The sequence below is a fragment of the Heterodontus francisci genome, unplaced genomic scaffold (genome assembly GCF_036365525.1).
Source record: "Heterodontus francisci isolate sHetFra1 unplaced genomic scaffold, sHetFra1.hap1 HAP1_SCAFFOLD_2047, whole genome shotgun sequence".
NCBI classification, from domain to species: domain Eukaryota; kingdom Metazoa; phylum Chordata; class Chondrichthyes; order Heterodontiformes; family Heterodontidae; genus Heterodontus; species Heterodontus francisci.
Genome location: NW_027141406.1, coordinates 4,135 through 29,082, shown reverse-complemented (window position 1 = coordinate 29,082; position 24,948 = coordinate 4,135). Strand labels below are relative to the sequence as shown.

At 46.1% G+C, this 24,948-nt stretch overlaps 1 long non-coding RNA gene across 1 annotated transcript; it reads left to right on the top strand.

Annotated features, from left to right (window-relative positions):
- Positions 1–1,560: 1,560 nt before the first annotated feature.
- Positions 1,561–12,642, top strand: LOC137363346 (uncharacterized). Its single transcript, XR_010972776.1, has 3 exons — positions 1,561–1,722; positions 11,600–11,829; positions 12,512–12,642. It is a non-coding gene; the product is annotated as an uncharacterized lncRNA (long non-coding RNA).
- The last annotated feature ends 12,306 nt before the right edge of the window (positions 12,643–24,948 follow it).

Sequence of the window (24,948 nt, the reverse complement as noted above, 5' to 3'; positions counted from 1 at the left end):
CCTGAAAGGGTAGTTGAGGCAGAAACCCTCAACTCATTCAAAAGGAGTTCGGATATACACCTCATGTGCCGTAATCTGCAGGGCTACGGACCAAATGCTGGAAGGTGGGATTAGAATAGATGGATCATTTTTTGGCCGGCACAGACACGATGGGCTAAGTGGCCTCTTTCTGTGCCTTAAACATTCTATGTTTCTATGATTCACTCCAACATCAAGGCTGTTTCCATCCACCTCTGAAGTGTCGCCTGATTCCACACCTACTTCAACTCAATTGTGGCTGAAACCCTCATCCATGCCTTTGTTACCTCTCGACTCGAATATTCCAATGCTTTCCTGGCTGACCTCTCATTTACTGCCCTCCAGTAACTTGTGCTCATCCAGAACTCTGCTGCCCGTGTTTTAATCTGTAGCAAGCTCCGTTCACCCATTATCCTTTTGCTTGCTGACTTACATTGGTTCCTGGTTAAACAACGCCTCAGTTTTAAAATCCATGTTTTCAGCTCCCTCCGTGACCTCGTTCCTCCCTATTTCCGTAACCTCCTCCAGCCGTGCAACCCTCCGATATCTGCACCTTTCCAATTCTGGCCTCTTGCACGTCCCCGATTTTAATCACTCCACCATTGCCGGCCATGTCTTCAGCTGCCTGGGCCCTGAGCTCTGGAATTTCCTCCCTAAATCTCTCCGCCTCTCCTCCTTTAAGACTCATTTTAAAACCTATCTGTTTGACCGTGGACCTTCTTCCCATATCCCTCCAGGACATGGCCAGGCCAGCATTTGTTGCCCATCCCTAATTGCCCTTGAGAAGGTGGTGGTGAGCTGCCATCTTGAACTGCTGCAGTCCATTTGGGGTAGGTACACCCACAGTGCTGTTAGGGAGGCAGTTCCAGGATTTTGGCCCAGTGACAGTGAAGGAACGGCGATATAGTTCCAAGTCAGGATGGTGTGTGACTTGGAGGGGAACTTGCAGGTAGTGGTGTCCCCATGCATCTGCTGCCCTTGTCCTTCTAGATGGTAGACGTTGCGGGTTTGGAAGGTGCTGTCTAAGGAGCCTTGGTGCGCTGCTGCAGTGCGTCTTGTAGATGGTACACACTGCTGCCATTGTGCGTTGGTGGTGGAGGGAGTGAATGTTTAAGGTGGTGGATGGCGTGCCAATCAAGCGGGCTGCTTTGTCCTCTTGAACGGGAAGGATTTGTAGGGCTATGAGGAAAGAGCTCTGTCAAAGAACTGGCTCAGGCACGATTGGCCAAATGTCCTCTTGTGTGCTGTATGTTTCTATGAAGTAGGGACCGTGCTGTAAACTGGGTGTGACCAGGATTGGGCATGACTGTGGTACCTGGTGGCCCCTCTCTGTGGTCAGACATGAAGCAGGGTACTGGAGGGCAGCTGGAACCTGACAGGGCAATCTGACAGCCATCTGGACAGGCAAGGCTCCAATCAAGGACTGCCCATTCGCAAACTCAACCCTTCACAATCTACACTGGGCACCTCCAGCAAAAACAGCAAGGTGTGTGTTGCTATAAATCGGGTGCTTGATGGTTGTTTCTGTTCTTTTGTAGACAGATCAGGACCTGCTTCCTCCATCATCGCTCAGGATTGAAGATGAGGATGAGGATGACCTGAATAAGACTTGGGGCGTTGAGAGATTCGATGATCTCTTGCATGATGCACCCAGTCGCAATGTGGATGAAGTCCGGCGCACCTTCGATGAGGCAGATTTTGAGTGTGAGTTGTTTTTTTTAAACTGCTGCATCAGTATCCTGCAATGCCAAGCCTGATGCCGATTTAGCACAGAGATCAGAAGGATTCTGCTCTCTGCTGAGTGACCTTGATCTCTTAGTGTCAGCCATGACTCTGAAATTGTGGGGTGCTCAGCTGAAACTTCCAAGAGTGAGATAGATGGAGAGAGTTTTATTGGGTTGGAAACATAATATTACAAAAAGATATTGATAGATTAAGTGTATGGGCAAAACTGTGACAAGAAATCGGTTTCATTGTAGGTGAATGTGAGGTCATCTACTTTGGACCTAAAAAGGGTATAACAGAGTACTTTCTAAATGGTAAAAATCTAGAAACAGTGGAGATCCAAAGAGACTTGGGTGGGTTCAGGTACACAGATCATCAAAATGTCATGAACAGGTACAGAAAGTAATCAAAAAGGCGAATGGAATGCTGACCTTTATACCTAGAGGATGAGTACAAAGGGGTAGAGAAGTTAAGTCACAAAACCTTGGTTAGATCACACCTGGAGTAACTATGAGCAGTCCTGGGCGCAACTTAGCAAGGATATATTGGCCTCAGAGGGAGTGCAGTGTAGATTTTCCAGAATGATACTTGGACTTCAAGGGTTAAGTTACAAGGAGAGATTACACAAAGGAGGATACAAATTACCGCCCAGAAATGTTGGGGAACATTGGGTCTAGTGAGAAGGAGGAACTGTATGAAATCAGTATTAGTAGGGAAATGGTGTTAGGGAAATTGATGAGATTGAAGGCCAATCAATTCCCAGGGCCTGATAATCTACATCCCAGAGTACTGAAGGAAGTGGCCCTAGAAATAGTAGATGCATTGCTGGTTATTTTTCAAAATTCTATAGACTCTGGAACAGTTCCAATGGATTGGAGGGTAGCGAATGTAACTCCATTATTTAAAAAAGGAGGTAGAGAGAAAACAGGGAATTATAGACCGGTTAGCCTGACATCAGTAAAGGGGAAAATGCTAGAGTCCATTACAAAAGATGTAATTGCAGATCACTTGGAAAACAATGTCAGGATCGGACAAAGTCAACATGGATTTACGAAAGGGAGATCGGCCACTTATTCTGAGACTGTGCCCCCGTGTTTTAGATTCCCTGACTGGCAGAAACAATCTCTCGGTGTCTACCCTATCCAGGCCCTTCAGAATCTTGTATGTTTCAATGAGATCGGCTCTCATTCTTCTAAACTCCAGAGAGTATCGGCCCAGTTTACTCATCCTCTCATCATAGGACAATCCCCTCATCCCAGTGACCAATTTAGTGAACCTTCGCTGCACTGCCTCCAGTGCAAGTATATCCTTTCTTAAATATGGAGACCAAAACTGCACACAGTACTCACAGTAGGGGGTGGGAGGGGAGAGGGGTTGTAAAAGAGGAGGTGGCATTGCACTGTTGATCAAGGAGTCAATTACTACAGTAAGTAGGGATGATATCTTAGATGGTTCCTCAAATGAGGCCATATGTGTAGAACTTAAGAACAAAAGGGGACAATCACTTGGCTGGGTGTGTACTACAGGTCTCCAAACAGTCAGGGAGATATAGAGGAGCAGATATGTAGGCAAATCTCAGAGTGGTGTAAAAATAATAGGGTAATAATAGGGGATTTCAACTTCCCCAATATTAACTGGGATAGTGTTAGTGCAAAAGTGCATACAGGAGAGCTTTTTGAGCCAGCATGTAGAAAGTCCTACAAGAGAAGGGCGGTACTGGACCTAATCCTAGGGAATGAAGCTGGACAAGTGGTAGAAGTGTCAGTGGGGGAGCATTTCAGGGATAGTGACCAGAACTCTGTAAGATTTAAGGTAGTTATGGAAAAAGACAAAGAGAGACCAGAAATAAAGGTACTCAACTGGGGGAAGGCCGATTTCAATATGATAAAACAGGATCAGGCCAAAGTGGACTGGGAGCAGCTACTTGTAGGAAAGTCTACATCAGACCAGTGGGAGTCATTCAAAGAGGAAGTAGTGAGAGTTCAGAGCTAACATGTTCCCGTAAAGGTGAAGGGTAGGACTAACAGGCCCAGGGAACCCTGGATGTCAAGGGATATAGAGGATTGGATCAGGAAAAAAAGTGAGGCTTATGGCAGATTCCGAGCGCTGAAAACAGTGGAGGCACGAGAGGCATATAGAAAGTGTAGGGGGGTAATTAAAAAAGTAATCAGGAGAGCGAAGAGGGGCCATGAAAAAACACTGGCGGGCAAGATAAAGGAAAATCCCAAGGTAAGTATTATAAGTATATTAAGGGCAAGAGGGTAACCAGGGAAATAGTAGGACCCATTAGGGACCAAAGTGGCAATCTGTGTGTGGAGCCAGAGAACGTAGGTGAAGTTTTAAATGATTACTTTTCATCTGTGTTCACTATGGAGAAGGCTGATGTAGGTGTAGAGATCAGGGAAGGGGATTGTGATATACTTGAACAAATTAGCATCGAAAGGGAGGAGGTATTAGCTGTTTTAGTGGGCTTAAAAGTGGATAAATCCCCAGGCCCAGATGAGATGTATCCCAGGCTGTTGAGTAGGGAAACTGTTGGAAAAAATTCAAAGGGATAGGAATAATCTCCATTTGGAGAGGCAGGGATTAATCAGGGATAGTCAGCATGGTTTTGTCGGGAGAGATCATGTCTAACAAACTTGATTGAATATTTCGAGGAGGTGACTAGGTGTGTAGATGAGGGTAAAGCAGTTGGTGTAGTCTACATAGACTTCAGTAAGACTTTTGATAAGGTCCCGCATGGGAGATTGGTTAAGAAGGTAAGAGCCCATGGGATCCAGGACAATTTGGCAAATTGGATCCAAAATTGGCTTAGTGGCAGGAGGCAGAGGGTGATGGTCGAGGGTTGTTTTTGCGAGTGGAAGCCTGTGACCAGTGGTGTATCACAGGGATCGATGCTGGGACCCTTACTGTTTATAGTGTACATTAATGATTTAGACGTGAATGTGGGAGGTATGATCAGTAAGTTCGCAGATGACACAAAAATGGGTGGTGTTGTAAATAGTGAGGAAGAAAGCCTTAGATTACAGGATGATATAGATGGGCAGAGCAGTGGCAAATGGAATTTAATCCTGAAAAGTGTGAGGTGATGAATTTTGGGAGGACTAACAAGGCAAGGGAATATACAATGGATGGTAGGACCCTAGGAAGTACAGAGGGTCAGAGGGACCTTGGTGTACTTGTACATAGATCACTGAAGGCAGCAGCACAGGTAGATAAGGTGGTTAGGAAGGCATATGGGATACTTGCCTTTATTAGCTGAGGCATAGAATATAAGAGCAGGGAGGTTATGATGGAGCTGTATAAAATGCTAGTAGTAGAGTGGTAGAGGCAGGAACCCTCAGAACATTTAAGAAGTATTTAGATGAGCACTTGAAACGCCATAGCACACAAGGCTATGGGCCAAGTGCTGGAAAATGTGATTAGAATAGATAATTGCTTGATGGCCGGCACAGACATGATGGGCCGAAGGGCCTGTTTCTGTGCTGTATAACTCTATGACTCTTTGCGGCCTCTCTGTCTCCTCCCCACAGCTTACCTTTCCACCTACCTTGGTATCATCAGCAAACGTAGATACGTACAGTGGCGCAGTGGTTAGCACCGCAGCCTCACAGCTCCAGGGACCCGGGTTCAATTCTGGGTACTGCCTGTGCGGAGTTTGCAAGTTCTCCCTGTGTCTGCGTGGGTTTTCACCGGGTGCTCCGGTTTCCTCCCACATGCCAAAGACTTGCAGGTGATAGGTAAATTGGCTGTTGTAAATTGCCCCTAGTGTAGGTAGACGATAGGGAATGTGGGATTACTGTTGGGTTAGTATAAATGGGTGGTTGTTGGTCGGCACAGACTCGGTGGGCCGAAGGGCCTGTTTCAGTGCTGTATCTCTAAATAAATAAATTACTCTCTGTCTCTTCATCTATGTCATTAATATATAGATTGTAAATAGCTGAGGCCCCAGCACTGATCCTTGTGGCAGTCCACTCCTCACTGCCTGCCAGCTTGAAAATGCCCTGTTTACACCCACTTGCTGCTTTCTGTGTTAACCAATCATCTATACATGCTGATATATTACCCCAATTCCATGAACCCTTATCTTGCCCATTAACCTTTTTATGTGGCACCTTATTGAATGCCTTTTGGAAATCCAGGTATACTACAGCTACTGGTTCCCCTTGTTGAACATGACTGTAGAAGATTAAGGGGTGATTTGATCAAAGTTTTCAATATTTTAAGGGGAACAGATAAGGTAGATAGAGAGAAACTGTTTCCACTGGCTGGAGAGTCTAGAATTTGGAGCCTAGAAGGAGGCCATTTGGCCCATCGTGTCTGCACCTGCTCTCCAAATGGGCAATTCCCCTAGTGCTACATCCCTGCCTTCTCCCCATAACCCTGCACATTCTTCCTTTTCATATAACAGTCTAATTCCCTTCTGAATGTTTCACTACAATCCACCTCCATCACACTCTCAGGCAGCGCATTCCAGATCTTCACCACTCGCTGTGTGAAAAAGATTTTCCTCATGTCACTTTTACTTCTCTTACCCATTACTTTAATGGTGTTTGAGGGTAAGTCAACATCTGACATGTGGGAGTCTTTCAAATGTCAGTTGATTAGAATCCAGGACCGGCATGTTCCTGTGAGGAAGAAGGATAAGTTTGGCAAGTTTCTGGTACCTTAGATAACGCGGGATATTGTGAGCCTAGTCAAAAAGAAAAAGGAAGCATTCGTAAGGGTTGGAAGGCTGGGAGCAGACGAATCCCTTGAGGAATTTAAAGACAGTAGGAAGGAACTTAAGCAAGAGGTCAGGAGGGCTAAAGGGGTCATGAAAAGTCATTGGCAAACAGGATTATGGATAATCCCAACGCTTTTTATACGTATATAAAGAGCAAGAGAGTAACGAGGGAAAGGGTTGGCCCACTCAAGGACAGAGGAGGGAATCTATGCGTGGAGCCAGAGGAAATGGGCGAGGTACTAAATGAGTACTTTGCATCAGTATTCACCAAGGAGAAGGAATGGTGGATGATGAGCCGAGGGAAGGGAGTGTAGATAGTCTCAATCATCTCATTTTCAAAAAGGAGGAGGTGTTGGGTGTCTTGCAAAGCTTTAAGGTAGATAAGTCCCCAGGGCCTGATGGGATCTACCCCAGAATACTGAGGGAGGCAAGGGAAGAAATTGCTGGGGCCTTGACAGAAATCTTTGCATCCTCATTGGCTACAGGTGAGGTCCCAGAGGACTGGAGAATAGCCAATGTTGTTCCTTTGTTTAAGAAGAGTAGCAAGGTTAATCCAGGAAATTATAGGCCGGTGAGCCTTACGTCAGTGGTAGGGAAATTATTAGAGAGGATTCTGCGGGACAGGATTTACTCCCATTTGGAAACCAACAAACTTATTAGCGAGAGGCAGCATGGTTTTGTGAAGGGGAGGTCGTGTCTCACTAATTTGATTGAGTTTTTTGAGGAAGTGACAAAGATGATTGATGAAGGAAGGGCAGTGGATGTTATCTATATGGACTTCAGTAAAGCCTTTGACAAGGTCCCTCATGGCAGACTGGTACAAAAGGTGAAGTCACAGGGGATCAGAGGTGAGCTGGCAAGATGGATACAGAACTGGCTCAGTCATAGAAGACAGAGGGTAGCAATGGAAGGGTGCTTTTCTGAATGGAGGGCTGTGACTAGTGGTGTTCCGCAGGGATCAGTGCTGGGACCTTTGCTCTTTGTAGTATATATAAATGATTTGGAGGAAAATGTAGCTGGTCTGATTAGTAAGTTTGCAGATGACACAAAGGTTGGTGGAGTTGCGGATAATGATGCGGATTGTCAAAGGATACAGCAGGATATAGATCGGTTGGGGACTTGGGCGGTGAAATGGCAGATGGAGTTTAATCCGGACAAATGTGAGGTAATGCATTTTGGAAGGTCTAATACAGGTGGGACGTATACAGTAAATGGCAGAACCCTTAGGAGTATTGACAGGCAGGGAGATCTGGGCGTACAGGTCCACAGGTCATTGAAAGTGGCAACGCAGGTGGATAAGGTAGTCAAGAAGGCATACGGCATGCTTGCCTTCATCGGTCATGGCATAGAGTATAAAAATTGGCATCATGCTGTAGCTGTACAGAACTTTAGTTAGGCCACACTTAGAGTATTGCATGCAATTCTGGTCGCCACACTACCAGAAGGACGTGAAGGCTTTGGAGAGGGTACAGAAGAGGTTTACCAGGATGTTGCCTGGTCTGGAGGGTATTAGCTATGAGGAGAGGTTGGATAAACTCGGATTGTTTTCACTGGAACGACGGAGGTGGAGGGGCGAATTGATAGAGGTTTACAAAGTTATGAGCAGCATGGACAGAGTGGATAGTCAGAAGCTTTTTCCCAGGGTGGAAGAGTCAGTTACTAGGGGACATAGGTTTAAGGTGCGAGGGGCAAAGTTTAGAGGGGATGTGTGAGGCAAGTTCTTTACACAGAGGGTGGTGAGTGCCTGGAACTTGTTGCCGGGGGAGGTGGTGGAAGCAGGTACCATAGAGACTTTTAAGAGGCATCTTGACAAATACATGAATAGGATGGAAATAGAGGGATACGGTCCCCGGAAGTGCAGAAGGTGTTAGTTTAGGCAGGCATCAAGATCGCTGCAGGCTTGGAGGGCCGAATGGCCTGTTTCTGTGCTGTACTGTTATTTGTTCTTTAAATCTGTGCTATCGCATTCCCGAACCTTTCATGAGTGGGAAGAGTTTCTCTCTATCTACTCTGTCCAGACCCCTCATGATGTTGAATGTCCAGACCCATCATGATTTAGAAATAGTGTAAACATTCGAGCCAGACCTTTCAGGAATGAAATTAGGAAACCCTTTAACCTGCAAAGGGTGGTAGAAATGTTGAACTCTCTTCTGCAAATGGCAGTTGGTGCTAGATCAATTGTTAATTTTAAATCTGAGATAACAGATTTATATTCACCAAAGGTATTAAAGGATATTAAAGACAAATGTGGGTCACGTTAAGTCAGAAATGGGGGAATTTATAATGGGGAACAAAGAAATGGCAGAACAATTAAATACATACTTTGGTTCTGTCCAGTTGACAAATCTACTGGAGTTTTTTGAGGATGTAACTCATCGAATAGATAAGGGAGAACCAGTGGATTGGTGTATTTGGACTTTCAGAAGGCTTTCGATAAGGTCCCACATAACAGATTAGCATGCAAAATTAAAGCACATGGGATTGGGGGTAAGGTACTGATATGGATAGAGAACTGGTTGGCAGACAGGAAAGAAAGAGTAGGAATAAACATGTCTTTTTCGGAGTGGCAAGCGGTGACTAGTGGGGTACCACAGGGATCAGTACTAGGACCCCAGCTATTCACAATATATATTAATGATATAGAAGATGGAATTAAATGTAATATATCCAAGTTTGCAGATGACACACAGCTGGGGTGTAGTGTGAGTTGTGAGGAGGATGCAGAGAAGCTCCAATATGATTTGGATAGGTTGAGTGAGTGGACAAATACATGGCAGATGCAGTAAAATGTGGATAAATGTGATGTTATCCACTTTGGTGGCAAAAACACAAAGACAGATTATTATCTGAACGGCGATAGATTGGGAAAGGGGGAGGGGCAGCGAGACCTGGGTGTCCTTGTGCATGCAGGTGCAGCAGGCAGTTAAGAAGGCAAATGGTACGTTGGCCTTCATAGCGAGAGGATTCGAGTACAGGAGCAGGGATGTCTTGCTGCAATTATACAAGGCCTTGGTGAGACCACATCTGGAGTATTGTGTGCAGTTTTGGTCTCCTTATCTGAGGAAGGATGTTCTTGCTATAGAGGGAGTGCAGCGAAGGTTCACCAGACTGATTCCTGGGATGGCAGGACTGACATATGAAGAGAGATTGGGTCGATTCGGCTTGTATTCGCTAGAGTTTAGAGAATGAGAGGGGATCTCATAGAAATCTACGAAATTCTAACAGGACTGGACAGACTAGATGCAGGAAGGATGTTCCCGATGGTGGGGGAGTCCAGGATGAGGGGTCACAATCTAAGGATAAGGGGTAAGCCATTTGGGACTGAGATGAGGAGGGATTTCTTCACCCAGAGAGGGTGAACCTGTGGAATTCTCTACCACGGAAAGCAGTTGAGGTCAAATCATTAAATATATTCAAGAAAGAGTTAGATATAGTTCTTAGAGCTAATGGGATCAAGAGATACGGGGAGAAAGCGGGAGCAAGTTGCTGAGTTTGGATGATCAGCCATGATCGTATTGAATGGCAGAGCAGGCTTGAAGGGCCGAATGGCCTACTCCTGCTCCTATTTTCCTATGTTTCTATATGGGGCAAAGGTGGGTATATGGAGGTAGGTAACAAATCAGCCATAATCTCATTGGCAGAACAGGATCGAGGGGCTGAATGGCCTCCTGGGTTTATGTATCAGGGGATATGGAACAAAGACTGGTAAATGAAGGTGCAGTTCAGCTGTGATCTAATTGGATAGTGATGCAGGGCTGAGAGGCTAAATGACCTCCCCTGTTCCTAAATGGGAAACTTGGCAGTGGTTATGTGGGGTCAGGGGCAGCAGTTCAGGTGGTCAATAGTACAGCAGCTGAGTGCTTCGTACTGAGCTAGCAACCAAAGAGTTTGAAAGTTCAAATCCCACAATGGCATGGGTGGCAGGTTCTCTGTTGGGTTTTAATGACCAACTGCTTTTATTTTACTGACAGTCTGGCAGGTTCCATGGTCTTGTTTCTTTTCATTAGGTGCAAGCTAATGAATTACCAGATTTATTGACTTCAGTTTCACAATTTGACCTGGTGGTATTTGAATTCACAACCTCAGTGTCCTTCATCCCATAGCTTCACCCACTGCACTACTGTACCACTTAGAATCTTGTCTTCTGTAACCCCTTGGACTTGATAGACCTCTCCTCACCTTTTTTAAAAAGATACTTTGTTCTGTGCCTCTCGCAGTGCCCTTGTAAAGCTCCTTTGGCTGTCTGTTGCAAGAATTCTGTGGTTGTTGCATGTACCTGATGGCAGGAGTGCCACGGTACGGTGTTTGGCCACAGCTGCCAAGTGTGGGTGCTGCAGAAGGCAGGACCACCCCTCATCATGCAAATATTGGATTCGTTTTTCTGCAGGGAGAGTACATAAGTTTTCTCGTGTCCTGGAGGAAGCAGTTTATCACTGGGCAGCACCTCTGGGTACACTTAACTGCCTCACCCAATAGGCCTTCAGTGGTGTGCGGTACTGGGCAATGTGTGTCAGGATTTGAGACTCGGGGACATTGGCGGCCCTGCCTTAACGGCTGAGGCCCTCAGCTCTGGAATTCCATCCCTAAGCCTCTCCGCCTCGACCTCTCTCTCCTCCTTTAAAATGCTCCTCAAAACCTACATTTGACCATGCTTTTGATCACCAGTCCTATGTCTCCTTATGTCATGAAGCATCAAATTTTGTTTCATAACCGTGCTGTGAAGCTTTATAAATATAGGTTCTTGAGCACATAATCAGTACTGAGCGAGTACTGCAGTGTCAGAGGTTCCATCTTTCAGGTGAGACGTTAAACTGAGGCCTCATCAACCCCCTCAGGTGGATATGAAAGATCCCATGGCACTATTAGAAGAAGAGCAGGGCAGTTCTGCTCAGTGTCCTGGCCAATATTTATCCCTCAACCAAAATCACCAGAACAGATTATGTGGCCACTGTCACATTGCTGTTTGTGGGATCTTGCTTTGTGCAAATTGGCTGCCACATTTTACTGTGCCTGCACTTCAAAAAATACTGAATTGGTTGTAAAGTGCTTTGGGGTGTCCTGAGGATATGAAAGGTGTTGTATAAATGCAAGTCTTTATTTTAATGTAATCTCTCTCTTTTCTTTCAAAAGACCATCGTCATTCCTCCCTTCACACCCACCACCCGCTCTCCACGCACCTGCCATCGGACGGGCGGAGGAAGAAAAGCAGCCAGAAGAAGAGCAAGAAGACTGCCTCTTCTCCCGTCGGCGCTCCCACCATAGAGGAAGGGGATGAAGAGGAGGAACAGACCAGTGGCGCACAGGAGAAGAAGGGGCCCACGGAGGAAACCGTCCAGTCGGATGTTGTGTGCAATGTTCAGGTGAGAACTGCGAGACTGTCTGTGGAGGCAAACAGGGAAGGTGGTCCTGAGTCCCACAAGCCATGGGGGTCCCAGGTTCAGTGTAGGTGCTGCAGAAAGAGAGCAACAATTCAGTTACGTGGAGAGACTGGAGAATCTGGGATTGTTCTCCTTAGAGCAGAGAAGCTTAATCGGAAATTTGTTTTTAGAAGTATTGAAAATTATGAAGGATTTTGTTTAGAGTAAATAAGGTGAAACTGCTTCCAGTGGCGGGAATATTGGTAACCAGAGGACACAGATTTAAGGCAAGTGGTAAAAGAATCAGAGGAGATGAGGATTTATTTTTTACGCAGTGAGTTGTTAGGAACAGGAGTGTGCAGCCTGAAGAGGCCGTGGAAGGATTAGATAAGCACCTGAAAAGGAGAAATTTGCAAGGCTATGGGGAACGAGTAGGAGAGTGGGATTAATGGGATAGCACAATGAACTTATGTGCTGTATAATTCTAGGAGTTGCTCCAATTTAGGGAGGGATAGAATGAGCCAAGATTCCTGATCCGTGTCTGAGATGCTCGGCCCTATCACTAGCCAGGAATTGGGTGAAGAGTTCACGACTCAGATTGGAGAGTAGTGGCAGCAGGTCTCTGTCCTCTGGTCACAGATGACTCTTGATTCATTGTTGATGCCTTTCTCCTCTTCTCTTCCAGTTCTTTGTGTCTGACGAGGAGTCAGAGAGTAGTTCCGTGCTCCCACATCCACCTGACCACAGCCCACAGCATCATGCCGCACAGCCTGTCCACATCAAGCCAGGGACGGTCAGTCAGCGCAACATGCCATTGTAAGTGCCAGGATTTGCCAACATTTATGTTCCCTCCTGAACACCACTTCCTGTTAGTGTATAGATCCACTAATAGCCTTTGGTGCTCATGTGAAATGGGTGATACTGGATCCATTGCTTCTCCTGCTGTTCTTTTCCACTGGTGCAAGGTGTACAGGGGTTAAGGTTTGTGTTATTGGTCTGTGCAGGGGCAGTGAGGTTTGTGTATCAGTCTGTACAGCTGTGAGGTTTGTGTATTGGTCTGTACAGGGGCTGTGAAGTTTGTGTTATTGGTCTGTGCAGGGGCTGTGAGGTTTGTGTATTGGTCTGTAGAGGAGCTGTGAGGTTTGTATATTGGTCTGTACAGGGCTGTGAGGTTTGTGTATTGGTCTGTACAGGGGCTGTGAGGTTTGTGTATTGGTCTGTACAGGGGCTGTGAGGTTTGTGTAATGGTCTGTACAGGGGCTGTGAGGTTTGTGTATTGGTCTGTACAGGGGCTGTGAGGTTTGTATATTGGTCTGTACAGGGCTGTGGGGTTTGTGTATTGTTCTGTACAGGGGCTGTGAGGTTTGTGTTATTGGTCTGTGCAGGGGCAGTGAGGTTTGTATATTGGTCTGTACAGGGCTGTGGGGTTTGTGTATTGTTCTGTACAGGGGCTGTGAGGTTTGTGTTATTGGTCTGTGCAGGGGCAGTGAGGTTTGTGTATCAGTCTGTACAGCTGTGAGGTTTGTGTATTGGTCTGTACAGGGGCTGTGAAGTTTGTGTTATTGGTCTGTACAGGGGCTGTGAAGTTTGTGTTATTGGTCTGTACAGGGGCTGTGAGGTTTGTGTATTGGTCTGTACAGGGGCTGTGAGGTTTGTGTAATGGTATGTACAGGGGCTGTGGGATTTGGGTATTGGGCTGTAAAGGGACTGTGAGGTTTGTGTGTTGGTCTGTACAGGGTCTGTGAGGTTTGTGTAATGGTCTGTACAGGGGCTGTGGGGTTTGGGTTTTGGTCTGTACAGGGGCTGTGAGGTTTGTGTATTGGTCTGTACAGGGGCTGTGAGGTTTGTATATTGGTCTGTACAGGGCTGTGGGGTTTGTGTATTGGTCTGTACAGGGGCTGTGAGGTTTGTGTATTGGTCTGTACAGGGGCTGTGAGGTTTGGGTATTGGTCTGTACAGGGGCTGTGAGGTTGGTGTATTGGTCTGTACAGGGGCTGTGGGGTTTGGGTATTGGTCTGTACAGGGGCTGTGAGGTTTGTGTATTGGTCTGTACAGGGGCTGTGAGGTTTGTATATTGGTCTGTACAGGGCTGTGGGGTTTGTGTATTGGTCTGTACAGGGGCTGTGGGGTTTGGGTATTGGTCTGTACAGGGGCTGTGAGGTTTGTGTAATGGTCTGTACAGGGGCTGTGGGGTTTGGGTATTGGTCTGTACAGGGGCTGTGAGGTTTGTGTATTGGTCTGTACAGGGGCTGTGAGGTTTGTATATTGGTCTGTACAGGGCTGTGGGGTTTGTGTATTGGTCTGTACAGGGGCTGTGAGGTTTGTGTATTGGACTGTACAGGGGCTGTGAGGTTTGTGTATTGGTCTGTACAGGGGCTGTGAGGTTTGTGTAATGGTCTGTACAGGGGCTGTGAGGTTTGTGTATTGGTCTGTACAGGGGCTGTGAGCTTTGTGTATTGGTCTGTACAGGGGCTGAGGTTTGTGTATTGGTATGTACAGGGGCTGTGAGGTTTGTGTTGGTCGGTACAGGGGCTGTGAGGCTTGTGTTGCTGGTTTGTACAGGGGCTGTGAGGTTTGTGTATTGGTCTGTACAGGGGCTGTGAGGTTTGCGTATTGGTCTGTACAGGGAATGTGAGGTTTGTGTATTTGTCTGTACCGGGGCTGTGAGGCTTGTGTTGCTGGTCTGTACAGGGGCTGTGAGGCTTGTGTTGCTGGTCTGTACAGGGGCTGTGATGCTTGTGTTGATGGTCTGTACAAGGGCTGTGAGGTTTATGTATTGGTCTGTACAGGGGCTGTGAGGCTTGTGTTGCTGGTCTGTACAGGGGCTGTGAGGCTTGTGTTTCTGGTCTGTACAGGGGCTGTGATGCTTGTGTTGCTGGTCTGTACAGGGGCTGTGAGGTTTGCGTATTGGTCTGTACAGGGGCTGTGAGGTTTGCATATTGGTCTGTACAGGGGCTGTGAGGTTTCCGTATTGGTCTGTACAGGGCCTGTGAGGCTTGTGTTGCTGGTCAGCTGTACTGGGCTCATTGACAGTGACATATTCGCACGGTCGAATGACCTGATGCTTGCTGTCCGTGCTCTGTAATGACCACTGGCGTGTGTGATCCCCAGCATATGTTGATCATAAGGAGAGATGACACCTGCCGCTAGTGAAATTTTGCTCAGCTCTGGGCCTCCAGTTTGATCCAAGGACACAGCTTTCATTGACCTGCATCTTCCCCTGCCAGCAAAAAGCATCGCTTCCAAGGTGACCGTTCCCGCCTCTGCCATAGGGCATATCGGTATGTGGCGTGTGCTGGGTCAGTGCCAGATGAGGGTGGTGCAGTCTTGAGAACATGATTGACAACAGAACCAGAGGGGCGACTGCCTGAAAGGGCACTGAAAGCAGATTCAGTAGTAACCTTCAAAAGGGAATTGGATAAATGCTTGAGAAGGAAAAACTTTCCGAGCTATGGGCAAAGAGCGGGGCCAGGGGAGGTTAGACTAATTGGCCTATGCACAAAACACAGCATGGTGGCTGTGGTTTATCACCGTGTTGAATGTGGTGTATTACTCCTACCTTATGTTGAGAGCTGCAGTCTCCACAGTTTGGAAGCAATGTTTCATAAAGGACCCACTTAACCTGTTAAAAAGGAGAAAATCAAGTTACGTTCTTCTTGTGTTGAATCGCAAAGAAAGGGAACTTTGTGTTCTGTATTATGAAGAGAGATTCCCAGAACTTGGCAATGTGGGGATGTATGAAAATCCAGAGGGCCAGTGAGAATATTTTTACACAGCGCTTTGTTGTGATCTGGAATGCACTGCCTGAAAAGAAGGAAATTCAATAATAACTTTCTAAAGGGAATTGGATAAATACCTGAAAAGAAGAAATTTACAGGGCTTTGGGGAAAGAGCAGGGGGGAGTGAGACTAATCGGAGAGCTCTTTCAAAGAGCCAGCACAGGCACAGTGGGCCAAATGGTCCTTCTGTGCTGTATCATTCTAACTCCATTTCCTATGTGAAGCTGAGAGCTAATTGACTACATTTCCAACTCTCCCTTCACCCCCTCCCCCCTTCCTCCATCCTCTTACCCTCCGTCCCCTCACCGTCCCTCCTCAGAACCAGTTTTATATGTGGCAGTTCTGGACTCTAACCTGGACAATAAACATTACAACAAGTGAGACATTTACCTCATAGCTGCTGCAATCAGTTGAAGATCAGCAGATTACAGATTCTGTTCGTCAGCATCTTATCTATAAGGGTAGAGGTGGAGCTGCAGTTTATTCCCATGTCTGTTGGTGATGGAGGTGGGCAGTGACAGTCCATCCAGCTAGAGTTTGAGTGGTGTTCAGTCTTGCAGCCTGGCAGGTATGCGTGGGCCAGGACATGGTGCTGTTCATTTCAGAAGACACACCAGATCTGTTCCTCATAAATTGTGCTCTCTCCCAGGGCTTCATCCCCTGGTTCTCCAGAAAAAGCTCGAAGACCCCCTCAAGCTCACTTTTTGTCTCTCTCCTCCCCGTTCTCTCTCAGTTGTTCACCCTCATGCTTGCAGCTGCTCCCTTTTCAGCATTTAACCTTGCTCTTTTTGCCTCCTTTCTCGTTCTGTGGCACAGTAATTGACAGCTGTCTAATAGCCTGTCTAGGTCAGTGTTCTTCATGTAGTGCCTGGACAGACAGTGACACAACTGCCAAGTTTGATCGCCTCCCACCAGAAGCTCACACCGTTTCCACTACAGGTGAGGTGAGAGTGACTGCCCTTGACATCAAGGCAATTTTGACCGAGTATGGCATCAAGGAGCCCTCGCAAAACTGAAATCAATGGGAATCAGGGGGGAAACTCTCTGCTGGTTGGAGTCATACCTAGCACAAAGGAAGATGGTTGTGGTTGTTGGAGGTCAATCATCTCAGCCCCTGGACATCACTACAGGAGTTCCTTAGAGTAATGTCCTAGGCCCAAGCTATCTGCAGCTGCTTCATCAATGACCTTCCCTCCATCATAAGGTCAGAAGTGGCAGTGTTTCTTGATAATTGCACAATGTTCAGTACCATTTGCAACTCTTCAGATACTGAATCAGTCTGTGCCCACATGCAGCAAGACCTGGACAACATTCAGGCTTGAGATGGTAAGTGGCAAGTAACATTTGTGTCGCACAAGTAACACCTCCCCTTGACATTCAATGACATTACCATCACCAAATCCCCCACCAACTTCCTGCGGTCACCATTGACCAGAAAATTACTGTGGCTACAAGAGCAGGTCAGAGGCTGGGAATTCTGCAGCACAGTGGCGCAGTGGTTAGCACTGCAGCCTCACAGCTCCAGCGACCTGGGTTCGATTCTGGGTACTGCCTGTGTGGAGTTTGCAAGTTCTCCCTGTGACTGCGTGGGTTTTCGCCGGGTGCTCCGGTTTCCTCCCACAGCCAAAAGACTTGCAGGTTAATAGGTAAATTGGACATTGTAAATAGTATATGTAGGTGGTCGGGGAATTGAGGGGATGTGAGAGGGTAATGGGATTAATGTAGGATTAGTATAAATGGGTGGTTGATGGTCGGCACAGACTCGGTGGGCCGAAAGGCCTGTTTCAGTGCTGTATCTATATATAAATAAATAAATAACTCACCTCCTGATTCCCCAAAGCCTGTCAACCATCTACAAGATACAAATCAGCAGTGTGATGGAATAATCTCCACTTGCCTGCGTGAGTGCAGCTGCAACAACGTTCAAGAAGCTCAACAGCATCCAGGATAAAGCAACTCATTTTATTCACATCCCATCTACGGCTTAAAATATTAATTCCCTCCCCCACCGATGCACAGTGGCAGCAGTGTGTCCCATCTACAAGATGCACTGCAGCAACTCACCAAGGCTCCTTCGACAGCACCTTCCAAACCCACGACCTCTACCAACTAGAAGGACAAGGGCAGCAGACGCATGGGAACACCACCACCTGCAAGTTCCCCTCCAAGTCACACACCATCCTGACTTGGAACTATATTGCCATTCCTTCACTGTTGCTGGGTCAAAATCCTGGGACTCCCTTTTTCATAGCATTTTTGGTGTACCTACACCCCATGGACTGTAGCAGTTCAAGAAGGTAACTCACCACCACCTTCTGATGAGGGCAGTACAGTTGCTGTGGTGTACATGGACTTTGAAAAGGTGTTTGATACAGTGCTGCACAACAGACATGTGAACAAAGTTATGGCTCATAGAATAAACAGGACAGTAGCAACATACGGAATTGGCTGAGTGACAGGAAACAAAGAGTAGTGATTAATGGATGTTTTTCAGGCTGGAGGAAGGTTTGTAGTGGAGTTCCCCAAGGGTCAGTGTTGGGACCCTTGCTTTTCCTGATATATATTAATGACCTAGACCTTGTGTACAGGGCACAATTTCAAAGTTTGCAGATGATACGAAACTTGGAAGCATTGTGAACTGTGAGGAGGATAGTGTAGAACTTCAAAAGGACATAGACAAGTTGGTGGAATGGGCAGACAGGTGGCAGATGAAGTTCAATGCAGAGAAATGTGAAGTGATACATTTTGGTAAGAAGAACATGGAGAGAGAATATAACATAAAGGGCACAATTCTAAAGGGGCCACGGGACAGGTTGAGAGAGCGGTTAATAAAGCATACAGTATCCTGGGCTTCATTAATAGGGGCATAGAGTACAAGAGCAAGGAAGTTATATTGAACTTGTATAAGACACTAGTTTGGCCTCAGCTGGAGTATTGTGTCCAGTTCTGGGCACCGCACTTTAGAACAAAGAACAAAGAAAATTACAGCACAGGAACAGGCCCTTCGGCCCTCCAAGCCTGCGCCGATCCAGATCCTCTATCTAAACATGTCGCCTATTTTCTAAGGGTCTGTATCTCTTTTCTTCCTGCCCATTCATGTATCTGTCTAGATACATCTTAAAAGACGCCATCGTGCCCGCGTCTACCACCTCCGCTGGCAACGCGTTCCAGGCACCCACCACCCTCTGCGTAAAGAACTTTCCACGCATATCCCCCCTAAACTTTTCCCCTTTCACTTTGAACTCGTGTCCTCTAGTAATTGAATCCCCCACTCTGGGGAAAAAGCTTCTTGCTATCCACCCTGTCTATACCTCTCATGATTTTGTACACCTCAATCAGGTCCCCCCTCAAGCTCCATCTTTCTAATGAAAATAATCCTAATCTACTCAACCTCTCTTCATAGCTAGCACCCTCCATACCAGGCAACATCCTGGTGAACCTCCTCTGCACCCTCTCCAAAGCATCCACATCCTTTTGGTAATGTGGCGACCAGAACTGCACGCAGTATTCCAAATGTGGCCGAACCAAAGTCCTATACAACTGTAACATGACCCGCCAACTCTTGTACTCAATACCCCGTCCGATGAAGGAAAGCATGCCGTATGCCTTCTTGACCACTCTATTGACCTGCGTTGCCACCTTCAGGGAACAGTGGACCTGAACACCCAAATCTCTCTGGACATCAATTTTCCCCAGGACTTTTCCATTTACTGTATAGTTCACTCTTGAATTGGATCTTCCAAAATGCATCACCTCGCATTTGCCCTGATTGAACTCCATCTGCCATTTCTCTGCCCAACTCTCCAATCTATCTATATTCTGCTGTATTCTCTGACAGTCCCCTTCACTATCTGCTACTCCACCAATCGTAGTGTCGTCTGCAAACTTGCTAATCAGTCCATCTATACTTTCCTCCAAATTATTCATGTATATCACAAACAACAGTGGTCCCAGCACGGATCCCTGTGGAACACCACTGGTCACACGTCTCCATTTTGAGAAACTCCCTTCTACTGCTACTCTCTGTCTCCTGTTGCCCAGCCAGTTCTTTATCCATCTAGCTAGTACACCTTGGACCCCATGCGCCTTCACTTTCTCCATCAGCCTGCCATGGGGAACCTTATCAAACGCCTTACTGAAGTCCATGTATATGACATCGACAGCCCTTCCCTCATCAATCAACTTTGTCACTTCCTTAAAGAATTCTATTAAGTTGGTAAGACATGACCTTCCCTGCACAAAACCATGTTGCCTATCACTGATAAGCCCATTTTCTTCCAAATGGGAATAGATCCTATCCCGCAGTATCTTCTCCAGCAGCTTCCCTACCACTGACTTCTGGCTCACCGGTCTATAATTACCTGGATTATCCCTGCTACCCTTCTTAAACAAGGGGACAACATTAGCAATTCTCCAGTCCTCCGGGACCTCACCCGTGTTTAAGGATGCTGCAAAGATATCTGTTAAGGCCCCAGCTATTTCCTCTCTCTCTTCCCTCAGTAACCTGGGATAGATCCCATCCAGACCTGGGGACTTGTCCACCTTAATGCCCTTTCGAATACCCAACACTTCCTCCCTCCTTATGCCGACTTGACCTAGAGTAATCAAACATCTGTTCCTAACCTCAACATCCGTCATGTCCCTCTCCTCGGTGAATACCGATGCAAAGTACTCGTTTAGAATCTCACCCATTTTCTCTGACTCCAAGCATAACATTCCTCCTTTGTCCTTTAGTGGGCCAATCCTTTCTCTAGTTACCCTCTTTCTCCTTATATATGAATAAAAGGCTTTGGGATTTTCTTTAACCCTGTTTGCTAAAGATATTTCATGACCCCTTTTAGCCCTCTTAATTCCTCGTTTCAGATTGGTCCTACATTCCCGATATTCTTTCAAAGCTTCGTCTTTCATCAGCCGCCTAGACCTTATGTATGCTTCCTTTTTCCTCTTAGCTAGTCTCACAATTTCACCTGTCATCCATGGTTCCCTAATCTTGCCATTTCTATCCTTCATTTTCACAGGAACATGTCTCTCCTGCACGCTAATCAACCTCTCTTTAAAAGCCTCCCACATATCAAATGTGGATTTACCTTCAAACAGCTGCTCCCAATCTACATTCCCCAGCTCCTGCCGAATTTTGGTATAGTTGGCCTTCCCCCAATTTAGCACTCTTCCTTTAGGACCACTCTCGTCTTTGTCCATGAGTATTTTAAAGCTTACGGAATTGTGATCACTATTCCCAAAGTAGTCCCCTACGAAAACTTCAAACACCTGGCCGGGCTCATTCCCCAACAGCAGGTCCAGTATGGCCCTTTCCCGAGTTGGACTATTTACATACTGCTGTAGAAAACCCTCCTGGATGCTCCTTACAAATTCTGCTCCATCTAGACCTCTAACACTAAGTGAATCCCAGTCAATGTTGGGAAAATTAAAATCTCCTATCACCACCACCCTGTTGCTCCTACATCTTTCCATAATCTGTTTACATATTTGCACCTCTATCTCACGCTCGCTGTTGGGAGGCCTGTAGTACAGCCCCAACATTGTTACCGCACCCTTCCTATTTCTGAGTTCTGTTCATATTGCCTCACTGCTCGAGTCCTCCATAGTGCCCTCCTTCAGCACAGCTGTGATATCCTCTTTGACCAGTAATGCAACTCCTCCACCCCTTTTACCTCCCTCTCTATCCCGCCTGAAGCATCGATATCCTGGGATATTTAGTTGCCAATCATGCCCTTCCCTCAACCAAGTCTCAGTAATTGCAATAACATCATACTCCCAAGTACTAATCCAAGCCCTAAGTTCATCTGCCTTACCTACTACACTTCTTGCATTAAAACAAATGCACCTCAGACCATTTAGGAAAGATGTGAAGGCCTTCAAGAGGGTGCAAAAAAGATTCACGAAAATGGTTCCAGGGATGGAGAACGACAGTTATGAAGATAGATTTTAGAGGTTGGGACTGTTTATCTTGGTGAAGAGAAGGCTGAGAGGTGATTTGATAGAGGTATTCAAAATCATGAGGGGTCTGGACAGAGTAGATAGTGAGAAACTGTTCCCACTCGTGAAAGGATCGAGAATGAGAGAACACATATTTAAAGTGTTTGGTAAAAGTGACATGAGGAAAAACTTTGTCACGCAGCGAGTGATTAAGGTCTGGAATGTGCTGCCTGAGAACGTGTTGGAGGCAGGTTGAATTGAAGCATTGAAAAGGGAATTAGACTGTTATGTGAAAAGGAAGAATGTGCAGAGTTATGGGGAGAAGGCAGGGGAATGACACTCAGTGAAATGCTCATTAGAACCAGTGCAGACACGATGGGCCGAATGGCCACCTCCTATGCTGTAACAGTTCTGTGATTCTAAAGGTGAATTAGGGATGAGCAATAAATAAAAGCAAAATAATGTGGATGCTGGAAATCTGAAATACAAACAAAGTGCTGGAAAAACTCAGCAGGTCTGGCAACATCTGTGGAGAGAGAAACAGTTAACGTTTCAGGTCTGTGACCTTTCAACAGAACTGGCAAAGGTTAGAAATGTCTTTGAGCAAGTGAAAAGGGGGAGGGAGGGGGAAGAAGAACAAAAGGGAAGATGTGTGATTGGGCAGAGGGCAGGAGAGATTAAATGAGAAAGATGTCAAAGAACAAAGGCAAAGGAAGTGCTAATAGTTGTATGAAAAGACGAAGCATTTAGTCCAGAGAGTGTGCTAAAGGCAGCAGAATGAACAGCGCTGTCCGAAAGCAAAAACCTGAAAAACAAGTTTACAACAGATACATGGTTTAAAAAAAAGAATAAAATAAAAAAGACAGTCATGCTGTGAAATTGTTGAACTCAACGGCGTGAGTTAAAATGGCAAGCAACCAGAAGCTTCCAGTTTACTACTCTGCTCCCATGCAAACGTTACTGTCCTGGGCCTGCTGCAGTGTTCCAGTGAACATCAACGCAAGCTCGAGGAACAGCATCTCATCTACCGATTAGGCACACTACAGCCTTCTGGACTCAATATTGAGTTTTATAATTTCACAACATGACTGCCTATTTTATTTTATTCTATACTATTTATTTTTTAACCATGTGCCTGTTGTAAACTTGTTTTTCAGGTTTTTACTATTGGACAGAGCTGTTCATTATTCTGCCATTAACACTCTCTAGATTAAGGCTTTGTCTTTTCATACAACTATTGGCATTCCCTTTGCCTTTCTTCTGTGACATCTTTGTCATTTAATCTCTCTTCCCTCTGCCCAATCACACACCTTCCCTTTTGTTCTTCTTCTTCACCGCCCCCCCCCACTCCGCCTTTCCTCTTGCTCAAAGTCTATTACATTTCTAACATTTGCCAGTTCTGATTAAAGGTCACTGACCTGAAACGTTAACTCTGTTTCTCTCTCCACAGATGCTGCCAGACCTGCTGAGTATTTCCAGTATTTTCTGTTTTACATGGGCAATAAATACTGTCCTTGGCATTGACGCTCAAATCTCACGAATGAATAAGAAAAAATTCCCTATCGAACAACAGCTGTGAGGCCAGCCAATGGTAGAAACACTCATGGAGCCGTTCGTAGGATCCTTATGACTTCCTACTGAGATCAGCTAAGTACACAGTCCAGGGATTCACTTTGTTGCATCGCCCATTTCTGCTGCTGCCTCATCCACGCTGTTGTTAACTCCAGGTTTGACTATTCCAGTGCTCCTTGCTGGCCTCCTACCTTTTAAAACATGTGAAACTGGTAAGTGTTGATGTTCAAAGAGACTTGGGTGCGCTTGTACAAGGAACTCAGAAAGTTAGCATGGAGGTACAGCAAGCAATTAGGAAGGTAAATGGCAGGTTGGCGTTTATTTCAGGGGATTGGAGTACAGGAATAGGGAAGTCTTGCTACAAGTGTACAGGGTTTTGGTGAGACCACATCTTGAATACTGTGTGCAATTTTGGTCTCCATATCTAAGAAAGGATATACTTGCATTAGAGGCAGTACAGTGAAGGTTCACTAGATTGGGATGAGGGGGTTGTCCTATGATGAGAGGTTGAGTAAATTGGGCCCATAGTCTCTGGAATTTAGAATAATGAGAGGTGATCTCATTAAAACATACAGGATTCTGAAGGGGCTGGATAGGGTAGACACTGAGAGATTATTTCCGCTGTTTGGGGAATCTAAAACACAGGGGCACAGTCTCAGGATAAAGGGCTGATCATTTAGGACTGAGATGACTTGAAATTACTTCACTCAGAGGATTGTGAATCTTTGGAATTCTCGACCCCAGAGGGTGTGGATGTTCCATCGTTGAATATATTTGCAGCTGGGATAGACAGATTTTTGGTTTATCAGGGAATGAAGGGATATAGGGAGCGAGCGGGAAAGTGGAGTTGAAGCCCTTAGGCTTCAGCCATGTTCGTCAACCATGATCGTATTGAATGGCGGCGCAGTCTTGATGGGCCATATTGTCTACTCCTGCTCCAATTTCTTGTGTTCGACCCTCTCTAAAATTTAGCTCATTCACAAGTGTGCTGCTGGTGTCGTAACTTGCACCAAGTCCCGTTCATCCATCATCCTTGCGTTCACTGACTTGCATTGAATTCAAATTGAAAATGCCCACATTTGTTTTCAATCCCTTCACGACTTTGCTCCTCCCTATCTCTGTAATCTCCAGCCTTACACCCCTCCTTATTTCTGTAACCTCCTCCAGCCCTTTGCCTATCTCTTAACTTACTAACCTTACACCGCTCCCAGCTCCCAGAACGCTCTGTTTCTCTGGCTTTGGCTTCTAGTGATTTTTTTATATTCAGTCATGGGATGTGGGCATTGCTGACAAGGCCAGCATTAATTTCCCTTTCCGAATTGCCCTTGAGAAGGTGGTAGTGAGCTGCCTTCTTGAACCGCTGCAGTCCTTGGGATGTAGGTGTACCTACAGTGCTGTTAGGAAGGGAGTTCCAGGATTTTGATCCAGCGACAGTGAAGGAACAGCGATATAGTTCCAAGTCAGGATGGTGTGTGGCTTAGAATCATAGAAAGTTTAAGGCACATTCTGTGTCGGCTGGAAAACGATCCACCTATTCTAATCCCACCTTCCAGCATTTGGTCTGTAGCCCTGCAACTTACAGCACTTGAGGTGCATATACAGACTCCTTTTAAATGAGTTGAGGGTTTCTGCCTCAACTACCCTTTCAGGCAGTGAGTTCCAGACCCCCACCACCCTCTGAGTGAAAAGGTTTTTCCTCATCTCCCCTCTAATTTTTCTACCAATCACTTTAAATCTATGCCCCCTCGTCACTGACCTCTCTGCTAAGGTGAATAGACCCTTCACCGCCACTCTATCCAGGCCCCTCACAATTCTATACATCTCAATCAGATCT